The sequence below is a fragment of the Pleurodeles waltl genome, chromosome 7, assembly GCF_031143425.1.
Source record: "Pleurodeles waltl isolate 20211129_DDA chromosome 7, aPleWal1.hap1.20221129, whole genome shotgun sequence".
NCBI lineage: Eukaryota > Metazoa > Chordata > Amphibia > Caudata > Salamandridae > Pleurodeles > Pleurodeles waltl.
Window position 1 is genome coordinate 395,785,238 of NC_090446.1, and position 14,400 is coordinate 395,799,637.

The window sequence follows — 14,400 nt, forward strand, 5'->3', positions numbered from 1 at the left end:
CACATTATTGATTTGCTCAACTTGCAATAATGTCACTCAAAAACGTCATGCAGTGCACCGAAAAGCTACCCTTAATCTGAACTGAAAACCTGAAAATTCACACATAAGGAATTACATAAAGTTATAGTTGAAGACATACGTCACAGTGAAAGGTATGGGTGCTAGAAAGTGTCTCTTGAGAAGCAGCTATTTTTCATAAAGTAGACAAAACAAATGTGTTAGTTCCCCTCTTACATATGTTCCTGCATTCTACTACGTGCATAAAACTATGCTATGAAATCAACTGGGGGAGGGCAAACACGTGGAGTCCCCGCACATGATATGGAAGATAAGAAAACAACGAGTAGATCGGCATCCGTGCTAGGACTGAAGGCACTTTCTGTGGAGTGATGATGCAAGTGTAGTGCAAGACAGCGACTGCCATCAAATTATGGGATGGCAAAAGACTGACAAGAACTCATCTGCGAATTCTTGGGTGGTGATTTATTATCACAATGAAATGATACATTGGAAGGTTCCCATCAGAAATGAATATAGTTTTTAGTGCCGGGGATAGATGGGCCTTCACTTTGCAGCCCGGACAGAGCCTCGCCTAATCTCCTCACTTCTGGGTGTCTTTTTACTTCTTGAAGAAGCGGTCGCCATGCTTAAATTTGAAGTGCGGCTGCAGGGAAGCAGGCGCTGTGATGATCAAATGCTTACCAGTTCCACAACTCACGCTATATTGACAGAGCATATTCGACCAAGTAAAAACAAAAAAAAGGCGCACCACTGCTATGCTACACAGCTGCCACACTTAATGTTTAAGCATGGCAGCAGCACGCCTTTCGTTTCTGCAATGCATCCACTTGTTTAAATGTACATCGTAAACATAGTGTGAGATGTAGAACTAGTTCGGTATTTCATCATCGCTGCGCCCACTTCAAGATGAAGCAGGATGACCATGGAACGAGCGTTGATGATGAAACGCTTACCAGTTCTTCAGTGCGCACTGTTCAAAAAGAAAGGCACACAGCTGCCATGCTTTAACAAAGTGCAGCTGCCATGTAGTCGGGGGAGGGGAAAGGGAAGACAGTGGCTTAGATTAGAGCTTGCCTCCTGTTGGAAGTCTCAGGGACATCAAAGACTTCAGTTTCCTCAACCTGCAGCACTGGGAACTGTGTGTTTTGTGCTGCTCATGAGGAGAAACCACTGCGACGCCGCTGGCCTACTATCTGCCGACGCTTCACAGAGTCGCATTGCCCCACTTTGCACTGCAACACTGGTCTCACCAACGCCATCATCGGACGACTTCACTGAGTCGCTTCTCGCACCGTGACCTGTGGGCCCTGCACTCCGGTATCGCCTGGGCATATCCCCGATGGCACCGCTACTGCAGACACCGGCGCCGCTACCTGCACCGTGGCCTGTGAGCATCGCTCGTGAGGTACACTGCAGCACCGGTCTAGCAGCAGCAGCAATGACTCCTGTGTCATCACCAGGCCTCCTGCCTGCACTGTGGCCATCGCTCGGGAGGGTCACAAAGCACTGCCCCGTCCCACACCGCTGGCCTGGGCCTACCAACGACAGTGCTTCCGCAACGGCGACACCACAGCCTGCACCGTGACCTGTGGACACCGCACGTCACACCGCCCCACTTCAAATCGCAGCCCTGGTCTCACCAACGCCACTGGAGGCAGTCACCGAGCTGCTGCTGCTTGCACCGTGACCTGTGTGCACCGCACGTCACATCATCCACTTTGCACCGCAGTCCAGACTCCGACGACGCTAGCACACGTGACTTCATCAGCCTGGAGTTCGATCTGCAACACGTCTGACCTCAAGGGCCTGATGACTCCTGCACCGACTCCGGAACAGACACTGCAACGCCAGTGACACCGCTCTCCAGAACTCACCACGAGGATCACGACACCCTACAAATCCAAGGTACTGTTTGCGGTTCTTCCAGACACTGTAGCCGGCCCGCAACGCTGCAGCTGGCCTGACCTGTTGGTTTTGCGGATCATGAAGCCGTGATAGCCCCAGGTGGCGCTATCAACTTCAAGACACTGCATTTCTGAATAAATCTTGCAGAATTCATATTTTTATTACTGTATGTTGGATTTTTATCCTATTTGGTCTTGTTTTATATAGATAAATATTGGCTCTTTTTCTAAAACTGGTGTGGTGTCCTTTTGTATTGTTTTCACTTATTACTGTGTGTAATGGGCAAATGCTTTACACATTGCTTCTGAGATATCCTGACTGCTCGTGCCAAGCTACCAAGGGGGTGAGCAGGGGTTATCTGAGCAGGTATCTCCCTTATCCTGACTAGTGAGGGTCCCTACTTGGACAGGGTTCAAACCGACTGCCAACTAGAGACTCCATGTCTAACACCAATGAACCACTTTCCAGTATAGGAGCTTGTGACATTTTACATAAGGGGCAACCTTGGTAGGATTTTTAACCCTTCTTCATAATTAATACTTTATATTAAAACTGCAAGACTGTGGTTATAGGCTGCATGAAAAAAATGTGTCCATGTGAAACAAGCAATGGCAAAGCCAATAGGTTTCACCTACATGAGAGCTGGAGGCTTTGGCAATGTGTTTTAGCTATGTTGTACGCCAGTGTGGCTGCTGTTCAACATGGCTAAAAGTTAGTGCAGTGAAGTGGGGTACATTGGAGAGGCGTAGAATGGAATGGAGTAGACTGGAGTGGCCTAGATTGGGATAGAGAGGAGTCAGGTAAAGTATTGTGGGGACTGGAGTGAAATGTAGTGTGGTAGATTGTAATGGGGTTGACTGGAATGGAATTAACTGGAGTGGAGTGGGTAGATTAGAGCGGATTGGAGCAGATAGATTTGGTGGATTATAGTAGTGTAGATGAGGTAAATTCGAATTAAGTGGGCTGGGTTAGCATGAAGTGGGGCAGATTAGAGTGGCAGATCGGAGTGAGGTTGAGTGGATTAGAGTTGGTTAGACTGGAATGGAGAGAGGTGGAGTATGGTGGATTAGGGTGGAGTGTGGTAGATTGGGTACAGTGGAGAGGAGTGGGGCAGTCTAGGTGGAGTGGGGTAGAGTGAAGTGGAGTTGGAGAGATTGGAGTAGGTTATATTGGAGTGAAGTGGGGTAGATTGAGTGGAGTAGACTGGGTGGTTTGGAGTGGGGTAGACTGGAGTGTAGTGGAGACTGGAGTAGGGTGGAATGGAGTGGGGTAGATTCGACTGGGGTAGACTGGGATGGGGTGAGGTAGACTAGAGTGAAATTGGGTAGATTGGAATGGGTTAGGGTGAAGCAGACTTGAGCGGAGTAGGGTACATTAGGAAGGAGTGGGGTTGTATTGGGGTACACTGAAGTAGGGGAGACTGTATGGGGCATACCCTGCCAGGAGGCCCAGCCTTGGGTACCCTATAAAAGGAATAAAGAATAGAAGTTTAAACAATTGCCTATCAATTGGTTGCGACACTCGTTATTCGAAATAACTGTAATAGCTGTCAAGGTCAATGGCCAGTAGCCATAAATAAGCCTGCTCCTGTAATGGCAATACGATTACTCGGCCATAACTCTTGAAGTAGCTGAGGTCACTTCCTAGAAAGATTTTTTATTTTTTTTTAAATGTTACTAAAGTATTTATTCTACCACGCCTATGAATCTGTCCCTTTGAACATTATTTATGTGGGTGCTCTTTTGTCAGTCCGTCGTGTGTTTGGTTGGTCGCAGTGTGCAGGCGCCACTGGCTCTGCTGTCTTTCCCAGCTGTTCTTTGTGCGTTATGGAAGCCTGCACCATTACTCACCAAGTCATGCCTGATTAAGTATGCATGAAGAAAGTTTGTACTTCTGCAGAGCACTCTACGTAGAGGTAGAGACCATGCACTACTGATCCTGTATTTTATACACTGCTGGGGACACTTTACAAAGCCTGTCTCAAGGGGAGATGGTGGCATACCTCAATAAAAATCATTTGTTCCGATACTGTGGTGGAAGCTTGCTATATATTTTTATTTTTTTAAAGGGGGGGGGGGGGGTTTGAATTTGAATACCACTGACTTAGGATAAAGAAGTTCCCTATGTAACTGGCTGTTGTTGATATACTGACAGTGTGATCGCCCCAACTACAAGAGCTGTTCAGCATCGGCAAAAAGGGGAACAAGCATTTGCAATAAACTAGGGTCTCGCATTTCTCTGAGTTACAGCTAAGTGCAGTTAACTATGTAACAAGGTCGATGTTCTGCAAAGCGCTCGACTTCTGCCAAGCGAGGTCATGTTGCGAATAAAAGATAAAAAGTAGTCCACAAACCTGACAGGAAACAGCGAGCCTCGCATGTTTCAGTACTTGGTCACTGCGCTCAAGGAGGGCTAACCACTGGAAAAGGCAGGACGTATGCGTGCCTTCCACTAATGAAAGCAAGCAGATTTCAACAGGCAAGCATGAACCAATGAAAGACAAATGACGCGACGTGAACGGGGCTCCGAGCCCTTTTCTAATTCCTAAAGTGTCTCGCAAGCGATGCAGGCTCGACCCTAAAAAGGGTATATTTAATGCTAGATATACTCTACACGTGCATGAATGTCTCACTACGCATACGTGAGATAGGCGTCCTCCTGCTACAAAAGCCCAGCAGTATGGACACACAATTAAGTGTCACCATCGATGTACAGGTCACAACTCATAGTATGTGTGTGTGTGGGGGGGGGGGGGGGGGGGGTGTCATGGGACACGTAGGGACAGGGGAGCAATGACAGAGCCAGTAGGGGAAGACAAACACTTAATGGGAAGGTGAGGGGTAGGTTCTAGAGTAACAACTGATATGGAGGCAAGGATGTGAAGGAGGAGAAGCAGCACACTGGGGAGCAAGCAAAAAAGTAAACACGGGAGTACTTTCGAAGAGTGCTGAAAGCAATAGAAAAGAACAATTCTCTAAATGTAGCAGTGGAGGGATATAAATAATGCATTCAGAAGGAAAGTAACAAAATATATGTTGCATGGGAGGGATAAGCAGGTGATGAAAATACAAGTTACAAGAAAGGCAACCAATGTTAAGTTATGGGCTGGCCAACACTCACTGTAAGCATTAGTACTCTCCACAATAGTCTTCTACAACAATCCGCTAAAGATGCCTGTAAGTGAGACCTAAAAATAAGTCTATACCTCCCAGCCAGCATCCTAGCTTTCCCCATTCTTTCTTCTGGTGGCATCCAAAGACTGGGAGATTTTCCCTCCACTTACTACTTATAAAAAACACTTACAAAATGTCCTCCACCTTTCACTTTCACAACACTTGTGCCATCTGTTCTGGCTTCCATATTTCGTTTTAACTATAGCAGTATCAGTCATTACAACTCCACTTTATTTTTCTGTCTAGAACTGCTTACATGTTACACAAGGATACTAGAAGTTAGCGAAATTTCCCACAAAACGTGAGGAACTCTGTGCTAAGGGCACAGAATATTTATACAAGAACAAAGTGAGATACCTAACTCCCATGAAATATGAAAAGTTACTCGCTGATTCGTGGTACGTTTGTCTAATGCTCAAGAGTAAGTCAAAGAGTAAGTCAATGGGGTATTTAAGTTTAAGACTACTTCCCCAAAACGGACTTTCAACCGTTCACTCATCAAGCAAACTGGTCTCTACATCTTCAAAAGTTACATTCCAATAGTGAAAAACTGTTCACACAGAGTAATATTTTCTAAACAAAGGATAAGACAGTCAGACTACTAAACTTTATTTTTCTTCTCATAAGATCTTTTTCCTAAGTGCTTAATAGATTCCCTCAGTCTGTATAACATCTGACGCCCCCCCCCTTTTTTTTTTATTATAGGCATTCAAGAGTGAAACCAGCATTTTTTGTTAAAGGCCAACCAGTCACTCATACAAAACGCATTAGAAATTAGGATTTCTGTACTTGCTACAAGTCGCACTTAGAAAAAAAAAAAAGGCCATATTGACAGTTGAAATATTAAAATATCAACCTTTCATTAGAAAGTAGGATTATCATAGATGCCACAAATCACTTGGGTCAAAGTCCAATTGCCTTTGACTGTCAAGGGTGTCAAAAAATAAAATCTAACAGTACAAACATGCTGTGGAAAAGCACGTGTTACAGGCCAGAAAACGGCAAGGTGTTGTACCAGCTGCAAACCAGGAAGCACCATTAAGTAGCCTATAATTATTAGCAACTAAGAGCTCTTGTGCTGGCTGTACCACTCGACTACTTTCAAAATCACATGTGTCACGGAACTCAACTGCCTTACGAAAACTGGACGGAGGTGGAGGGTTGCTAGGCTGGCACCGACATGTCAAAGACCATTATAGCTAACTAAAACTACTGGGTACACTTTCAAAAATTACTCTCCACTGCTCATCTGTCACCATGACAAAAACCTACCCTTTGACCTTCAACATTTAAAAACAACCTATGGGGAGGGTCCCTCGACATAAAAGGGTGGCTGTAGAGATAAACAGGCCATACTCTGCTGATAGTTTTGAAAAATAGAAAAAAGCTTGCCGAGACAGAAACTGCATCAGTCAGTATTGTTAAGGGATGTTTGGGAACAAATCAAAATATGATGGTGGGAAACGGGTGGCTTCTCAACTGGGCCATACCCGAGATAAGCTGAAAGCAACCTATTTCTCAAGCAAATGCCATTTAAAAGACCCACAATTTGTTAACCTGCTCCAGTAACATCTCATGTATGCAGTTAGAAACAAAATACTAACTTTGCGCCAAACCCCTTTCATGCCAAATAAAACTGTTCCTACCATCACATAAGCAAGGGAAAGACACCTAAGAAATCGTAAGTACAACACTTAAGGCATTAAGCAAGTAAGTAACAGGTAATGCAAAATATTTAAGTTGCCACTGTTTCCATTTGGTGATCAGACAACAGCGCTTTAACAAACCCACAACAGCCATACTGGCAATCTTCAAGAAAGATCCAACAAGATCATTAACAAATGACATTTGTGATAAAATAAGATTGCTACCGTTTCCAGAATGCACAGCAATACCCCATAAATACCCATTTGCTCCTGTTCAATCTTCAGCCTCTAAACCTGGTTCAGGCACATCACTAAGCCTATCCAAATTCTTAAGTGGCCAATGGGCATACTCAAAACAGCATTCTTTGCGTATACCATTAACAGAAGCAAATACAAGCATACACATCTGCATAAAGCTAGGGACCATAGTTTGAACTGCTGAGCTTTTCAGAAAGTTGATATATTCTTGTAGAATCGCAAAACAAAAGGACACACTATCTGCAGACAGCTTGAAGACATTCAACTGCACCAAATGAACATGCTTAACTTTTGGCATCCGGGCTTAGTAGAATAAATTTCTGAATTACCTTATGGTCTAGAGTCTTACTGCACAATCAGCAAAAAAGTGTTTCCACACAAATGTTATGTGGGGTAGATGATGATGGTCTGAGTTGTGTGTGTTTGCTCACTAGACACCTCACTCAAACACATATGAAGCGTTATTCTTAGAAGTAAATGTACGTTTACACTTTAAGCCATATAAAAGCAGAAAGGTTTGTATGAACTGCAGACCTTTACAAGCATGTTAACGTCAACCATGACGTTTCAAAAGAAAGCTTACACAACTTAACACTGAAGCGTTCAGCAACAGTGTATTTTAGGGGGGACATAATTGATATAGCAATGTTATAGCCCAGAAAATGATGAGACCTAGTGGGCTTCTCTGATGATCCAAAAGAAAAAAACGGGTGTACATCTCATAGCTAACAGCACGTTCAGATACCTTTTGCGCACACACTCCAGAGTAAAAGTGGATTTGTACTGTTCTTGGTGGCGGACAGAAAATCGAACATTTGTGATAAAGTGCCACCAAATGAATGGTTTCCAAAGCAGAAATACTTGATGTTTGTAAGCAAATCAGGGAAAGAAGACAAACATCCGATAAGGCAAAACAAAGCTATTAAAAAAAATAAAAATAAAAAACATTTAAGCCAATTTAGTCTTTATTTAAATATAGACTAAAAGACCCTCAATACAAGGTATCTTACCTGTAAAACCAATAGATGTTTCCTTAACAAGTAGAAGAGGACACCCAAGTCAATCCTGTGGGCAACCAATTAAAACCAAGATTAAGACTGCAATAGAGATAAATGGAGGCAAAAATCAATGCAGGCAACATTAACAACAGTCAAGGATGATGTAAGATTAATTATAATTCAGGTTAAAATACACAAACACTTGAAAATAATAAAAACTTTGAGGAGATTCGCCCAAGAATGGGGCTTTTAATGCTACAGCAATAAGACAGTTAAGCGACGAGTAAGTACAAGATTGCCTTAAATATACTGTCACATCTGTGCCAACAAGCATCTTGAAAGTACTTTTAACCTACAGTTAACCCATTTTCAGCCTACTGTGGAAAGGACCTTAAATACCATATGCTTGCGTTTAGGTTCTCTCAACTCCAAACAATGTTTTTCTATTTTTTTATTATTTTTTATTTAAATATATGAATTGACAAAGAAACATCACTTAATGCTGCGTGAGGATCGATATTATAGACGATAACAAATTCAGCCTCAAACGTCAATGGCAACACCCGCTGACAAACGTATCAGCATAAATATAGTACAGGATACAACAGTAACTTCAAAAAAGAGCGTGAAAAGTGTTAAAGATAAATTCACAGTATGGTCACAATGTAGGAGAGTTCATCTAATGGCAAACTTTTACATAATATACTTTATAATAAACCAGGTGTGACCCCAGAAAACTTCTCCCTTACATCTGGCACTACCGATTTTGATTGTTCAATTAAACGTGTAGGTGAAAATAGCAGATTCGAGATATTTCTGAAGGGTGCAACCCAAACTATTGGACCGATCACCAACCCAGTCAGACTTAACCGAACTGACCCTAAAACAGTAAAATATGTTTTGCAAGGGTTGGATACAATCACAAAATAATTCAGTATTTACATTTTTCCGCACACAAGCATTAAATTGCAGTAGGCAACATTTAGGATTTCCATTAGACATTTTTGTTTTTGACGAGCAAATAATTATTCTAACATACCAAATGTTAAGCTAATGCTAAATAAAGTGAACACGAGGAAAAGTGTCCTATTAAAAATTCTTACATTAACCAAACGCGTGACGATCACTGGCATTTCAAGTCATTTAAGTGCAAGCTATGTTCGAAATAGACCAAATATAGTAAGTTGCACATTCTAAACCAGATCAGAAATTGGTTACAATCGGAACCCAACATACATATAACGGCGTCATGCATGCATGTTTACAGTAACACTTAATAAAAACCAACCTTTTTCAGCCCCATTTAGCTGTCTCTCATGACCAATTTCAACAAAGAATACTTTGCGATCTGCGGCCAGGATTAGCAATGTTTCAAACAGTTCTTTTCCTTAATAGAACAGACATACAAAAGAAAGTATTTGAGAAACAGTTCCTAAAATCTAAATAAACAAGGAAGTCGTGAACAATTAGTGTGTCGATATTGCTCGATGAAACGTGCATCACATATTAATTGTTTCCACAGGAACACATTTTCCAGCGATGTCAATTACAATACGCAGACCAAAATCATGTGCTTCAAACGTACCAAACTACCGCACAACGACAATTTTACAAAATCACCAATCATTCCAATACATCTCACTTTCTAATAAACCATTTAAAATGCTGCTTAAAGATACGCAGACTTGCTCGCCGAGCAGCTCCTGCTGCCTATATGACAAGTCGCAGTGCGTGAAATATACACTTTAGTTCGTTTTAGTTATCAAGCGAAATTTAATTTGGCATAAAGGAGCCCATGAAAGTTCAAGATCAGACAGTTGAATTAACAAACAGGAATATCATCGCTGTGTTAAAGGGAAGGACTTTTTTTGTGAAAGCACAACTTTTGCCCCATCAAAACAGTCTTGGCTAGAAACATGTGGATGGACCCAAAGCTTATTCCTTGCGAATTCAACGTAATTGTCTGGCAAGAGCTGCGCAGTCAAGCCAGACCATAAAAAACGATGCATTACCCCTTATAAACATGTTGAAACGGTTGTATGCATATAGAATAAACTGCAGGAATGGCATTTGACTTGAACAGCGTTCTTAAATACGCTAAATCAATGTTAACACAATTTGCAACGCAAGTGCTCCCTTTTTCTGGATGTGTCCTGACTCCTCTTGAAAACAAAATTTGTTGCAAGGTCAAGTGTGGCGCCTTCTTGCAACACTTCTTTCTTGTACTGCTTCAACAAGAATGCTTGCGAATAAAGCAACTCCTGAAAAAACCTTTAACGAGTGACAATTATTCAAAGCAGAAAGGGGACATTTTCAGAAGTTTAGTTTAGTATCTGCAACGGGCAATGTCTGGGTCTTGCTTCAAGACCCTAACAAAAACACACAACGAATAGTAGGACAGAACAGAAAAAATCGCAGCTACAAGGAATGCGTGTTAGAAATGGCATTACTTATCTACAGAGGTGAATAAGAGTGCACAGAATTACACATGAAGATCATCCGTTTTACAGTGAAATGATGTAACCACAGGAGCACAAAGAGCTGTAATAAAGAGTGTAAAAGAATATTCAGCGTCATTAGAACAGCTTCAGGAATGGGAGCCTAACAAATACAGACACTACAGCAGAATCCCTGGAATCATTACTTGGATTAAATATTTACTGGGTGTCGCCCGCGTACGTTTGAAATCAAGAGCCACTTCTTCTATTAACCGCGCCCAGGGTCCATAAAAAAAGATAAAATAAAAAAAGGTAATAAAACAAGTTTGGATTACCACAGTCAAGTGGGAGTGTACTGTCCAGGTTTCTTCAGTTGCCACTGATCTTTGAGGAAGAATCTAACACAATGACACCTTTTTCCAAAATAATGAAATAGTTATTTTAGATAGGAGTAATGTATGACACAAGACCATCAATTTAGCGGCAACAGGTGAGACTAAGTGTTAGCACACAGACCTCCACAATCAACTTTACCATGAAGTGCACCTCTTAGCAAAGTACACCCACCAGAATATACAGGAGAACAAACTATGAGGACAGTTGAATGTATGATGTGGCGACATATACAGACGAGCAACTGGCATCCCTACTCCTTTCGACCCAGACTGAAAGTCTTCGTTTCCTGCGAAGGACTCTTCTACTGCTGCATCAACAGGCTATCTAGCATCACCAAAATTTCAGACTATAGTGGAATTAATCCAATTCAAAATCAGCAAGGACCTAGACAACTATGCTCCAACAAAATGAAGTTCCTCTGGATTAATACAAACAGTTAGGACTGGTTCACACCAACCTTTCCTTACTGAAGCCAATATAAAAAAAAAAAAGAAAAAAAAAAAAAAGACGACAATGGACAGACCACACACACACACACTAAATAAACACAAGAATTGCCCTGATTAAAAAATGTCAGCCATGGAATTATTAAAAAAAAGAGAATGAGCTGGCCCCAGTGATCACAAAAGAAACGCGATTTCCTAGTTCCCACAGAAAATCTTAGGCATTCAGTAGAAAAAGTGTTTTAATAAGATTTAACAAAAAGGAGCCATCCAGATCCCCCAGAGGCACAGGGCCAGCTCAACTAATTACAGATACAGTAGTATATATATTTTAAGCATCAGCAATGCAAGCCCGGACAGCGGTCAAGTGCAACATTATTCATTCGAGCCCTCCTACTATTGAGAAGAGAAAAAAAGACCCTCAAGCTCAGCCAAATACTGACCTATATCCACCCTACCATTTTAATCAGGATTTTGGAATCAGCAGTGGGGCAGCTCTAGAACAAAGTGGAAAAATGCCAACACAACTTCTACCTCCCCCACAGGAACAAAAAGCATTGCCAAATCCACCAGACCTTGCCTATACAAGGGCTATTGGCTTGGCAATGTACTTTTGCCATGTTGTACACAGTGTGTCTGCTGTTGAGCATAGCTAAATGGTGGTATGGTGGAGTGTCAGAGTGGACTAGTGTTGTTGAGTTGATTTGTTGGAGTAAAATGTCATTCAGTGGAGTAAAAGGGAAGAGTAGACTGTCCTAGTGTTGATTAGAGTTCGGTAGCACAGTGTGGTAGACTCAAGTGTCATAGAGGAATGGGTTGAAGTTTGATTAAAGTAGTCCAGTGGATTGTAGTACAGGGGGATGGATTGGACTCTGGTAGACTGGGGTGGTGCAGATTGGAGTCGGTGGATTGAAAATCGGGTGAGGTGGATTGGATTGTAGTGGGTTGGAGTGGGTAGAATAGATTGGATGGGGGTGGGTTGATTGAATTGGAATGCTATAACAGGGTAGAATGAATTGGAGTGGGGTGGGTTGGGTGCAGTGGACTGGATTTGGGTGGGTGGATTGCATTGAGTGGGGTGAATTGGATTAGGTGGGGTGGTCTGGGTAGGGTAGATTGGAGTGTACTTGATTGGTGTGGGGTGGACTTTTTGAAATAGGGTGATTTTTGGAGTGGGGTGGATCAAGGTGGTTTGAAGTAGGGCGGGGTGGATTAGGAGGGATTGGAGTGGGACATGTTGGGTTGCTGTGGATTGGACTGGAGTGGGATGGATTGGTGTGAAGTGGATCGAATAGAAGTGGGGGTTGATTGAATTGTGATATATTGGATTGGTGTGGTTGAATTGGGGTGAAATGGAAGGGGCAGGAGTGGGGCAGTTTTAGGTTAGTGGAGCAAATAGTTTTGGTTAGGAGCAGGGCAGAATTGAGCAGAGAAGCGTGGGGCAGACTGGAGGTAGATTTTTGGGGGGATTGGAGCAGGGCTGCGTTTTGGATTAGAGTGGGTTGTGTTTTAGACTGAATCAGGGCAAACTGTTGTAGACTGGATCGGGGTGAATTAGGGAGGACTGAAGTGTGGTGGACCGAGGGGACCGGGGTGAGTGGTTTGGAGTGGATTGAGCAAGGTGTACGGTATTAGGTGGGGACTGGCGTAGATTGAAATGGGATGGATTGGGGTGTACTGCATGATTATATGTTAAAGCATCATTTTGAAAATTACACATGAGAAAGAAACAACGTTGCTTTGCAATATTGTTAACAAAATAAATAGTCATCTTTTGATAACAGCACCCACAAGCAAAAACAGAACATGAGTTCTAAAGTGAGAAAAGACTTAGCAAACTAAAAGAAAAAAAAGAGTCAACTATAGAAAATAAAAAAAACTTTGCACTTTTATTTGTCCTGCTGGGCATGTTTTTGCCAGTCACTCACCTTCTACTTGCAGTGCCCTATATGTTAAAAAGAACTACCTCAATCAAGTTGGGAGCAGCGGACGGGCACTGATTTAAGATGAATCAATCAGTGTTTGGTCCCTGCTCTCCAGACAAGAATGGAAATGATGCTTGACCTGCAGTGACAAATTACAAGGCTTTACAGAAGAGGGCCACACAAGCCAACAAATGGTAAGCAAAGGGTGAGCTCCAAGACCTTTTTAGCGAAGTCTCACAAGCGTTAGTGCATGCTGCTACAGGCTCTACCCCAAAAAACAGCTATGTCACACCAGGAGAAAACTATGACCCTACGGGAACATGGACTGATGCTTCTAGACCGCCCGGGAACCTTCAACACTGTGGCTCACGAGAAACCTACAGTCTGAAAGACTGGTTCAATAACACCCAAAAAGCAGCATAAGAGGAGCTCCGATCCTTCCGGTCAGATTGGGGACAACTAAAATGAGAGAGTAATACAAACCTAAACAGATCAAACCTAAACAGATCACACCAAACAGTTCCACCCCACAGAGTTCGCCTGATGGCCTCTCCTCTTGAAAAACAAATAAATAAATAATCTCTCTGTGCGTGCTTCCAACGGTGTATAGTTCCATTGCTTTAAAGTACTAAACATAACAGCCTTGGTCACTGGCTTGTGCGCTATGATTCACAACACCGGTAAATTACATATTTTATTACAAAAAGCTTTATGAGCCACAGCCCAAAAGTAAAACTTCATGAAATAACTATGGTGTGGGTATACCCTTTTCAAAGACTGTATAGCAAATGAAACTGAATTTAGTATAAGATGCTTTCCATATCTATTTCACGCAAGATGCAGATAAGTCAAACTGAAACTTCTGTGGCAAAATGTTATTCTGTAACCTAACTGCACTGCCTGTCAGTTATGGGCACCCCGAAAGAAACAGTCTACTTTGATGTCCACCGCCATCTGTACCAAGAACAGACAGTACTTTTTTTTCCCAATGCAAGGAGGCATCTTGGCTTTTGGATTGCGAAAATAGTCTGTAGAGTGCCATGATGCCCAATACATAATCTGCACAAATCTGATTGAAATACGAAAGTGAAACCAAAGAGTTAAAAAAAAAAAAAAAAAAAAAAAAAAAAAAAAAGGAGTAGCAAAGCAGTCAATTTACAATATTTGGAACTGAATACTTCTCATGGGTGAGAGCTA

General features: G+C 42.2%; 1 protein-coding gene across 10 annotated transcripts in view; it reads right to left on the minus strand.

The window, feature by feature from the left end:
* The window catches only part of CPNE1 (copine 1), a 797,848-nt gene that overhangs the window by 773,770 nt on the left and 9,678 nt on the right, over positions 1-14,400 (minus strand). For 2 of the 10 annotated variants that reach the window (XM_069243860.1, XM_069243864.1), the window contains exons 2-3: positions 9,290-9,388; positions 8,014-8,068 (exon numbers count right to left, since the gene is read on the minus strand). The exons of 2 other annotated variants lie outside the window; for them this stretch is intronic. The gene's annotated coding sequence lies outside the window, so the exon portion shown is untranslated. Of the gene's footprint in view, positions 1-8,013; positions 8,101-9,289; positions 9,389-14,400 lie in introns of all 10 variants that reach the window. 6 more of the 10 variants (XM_069243859.1, XM_069243863.1, XM_069243861.1 and 3 more) reach the window with 3 other exon arrangements.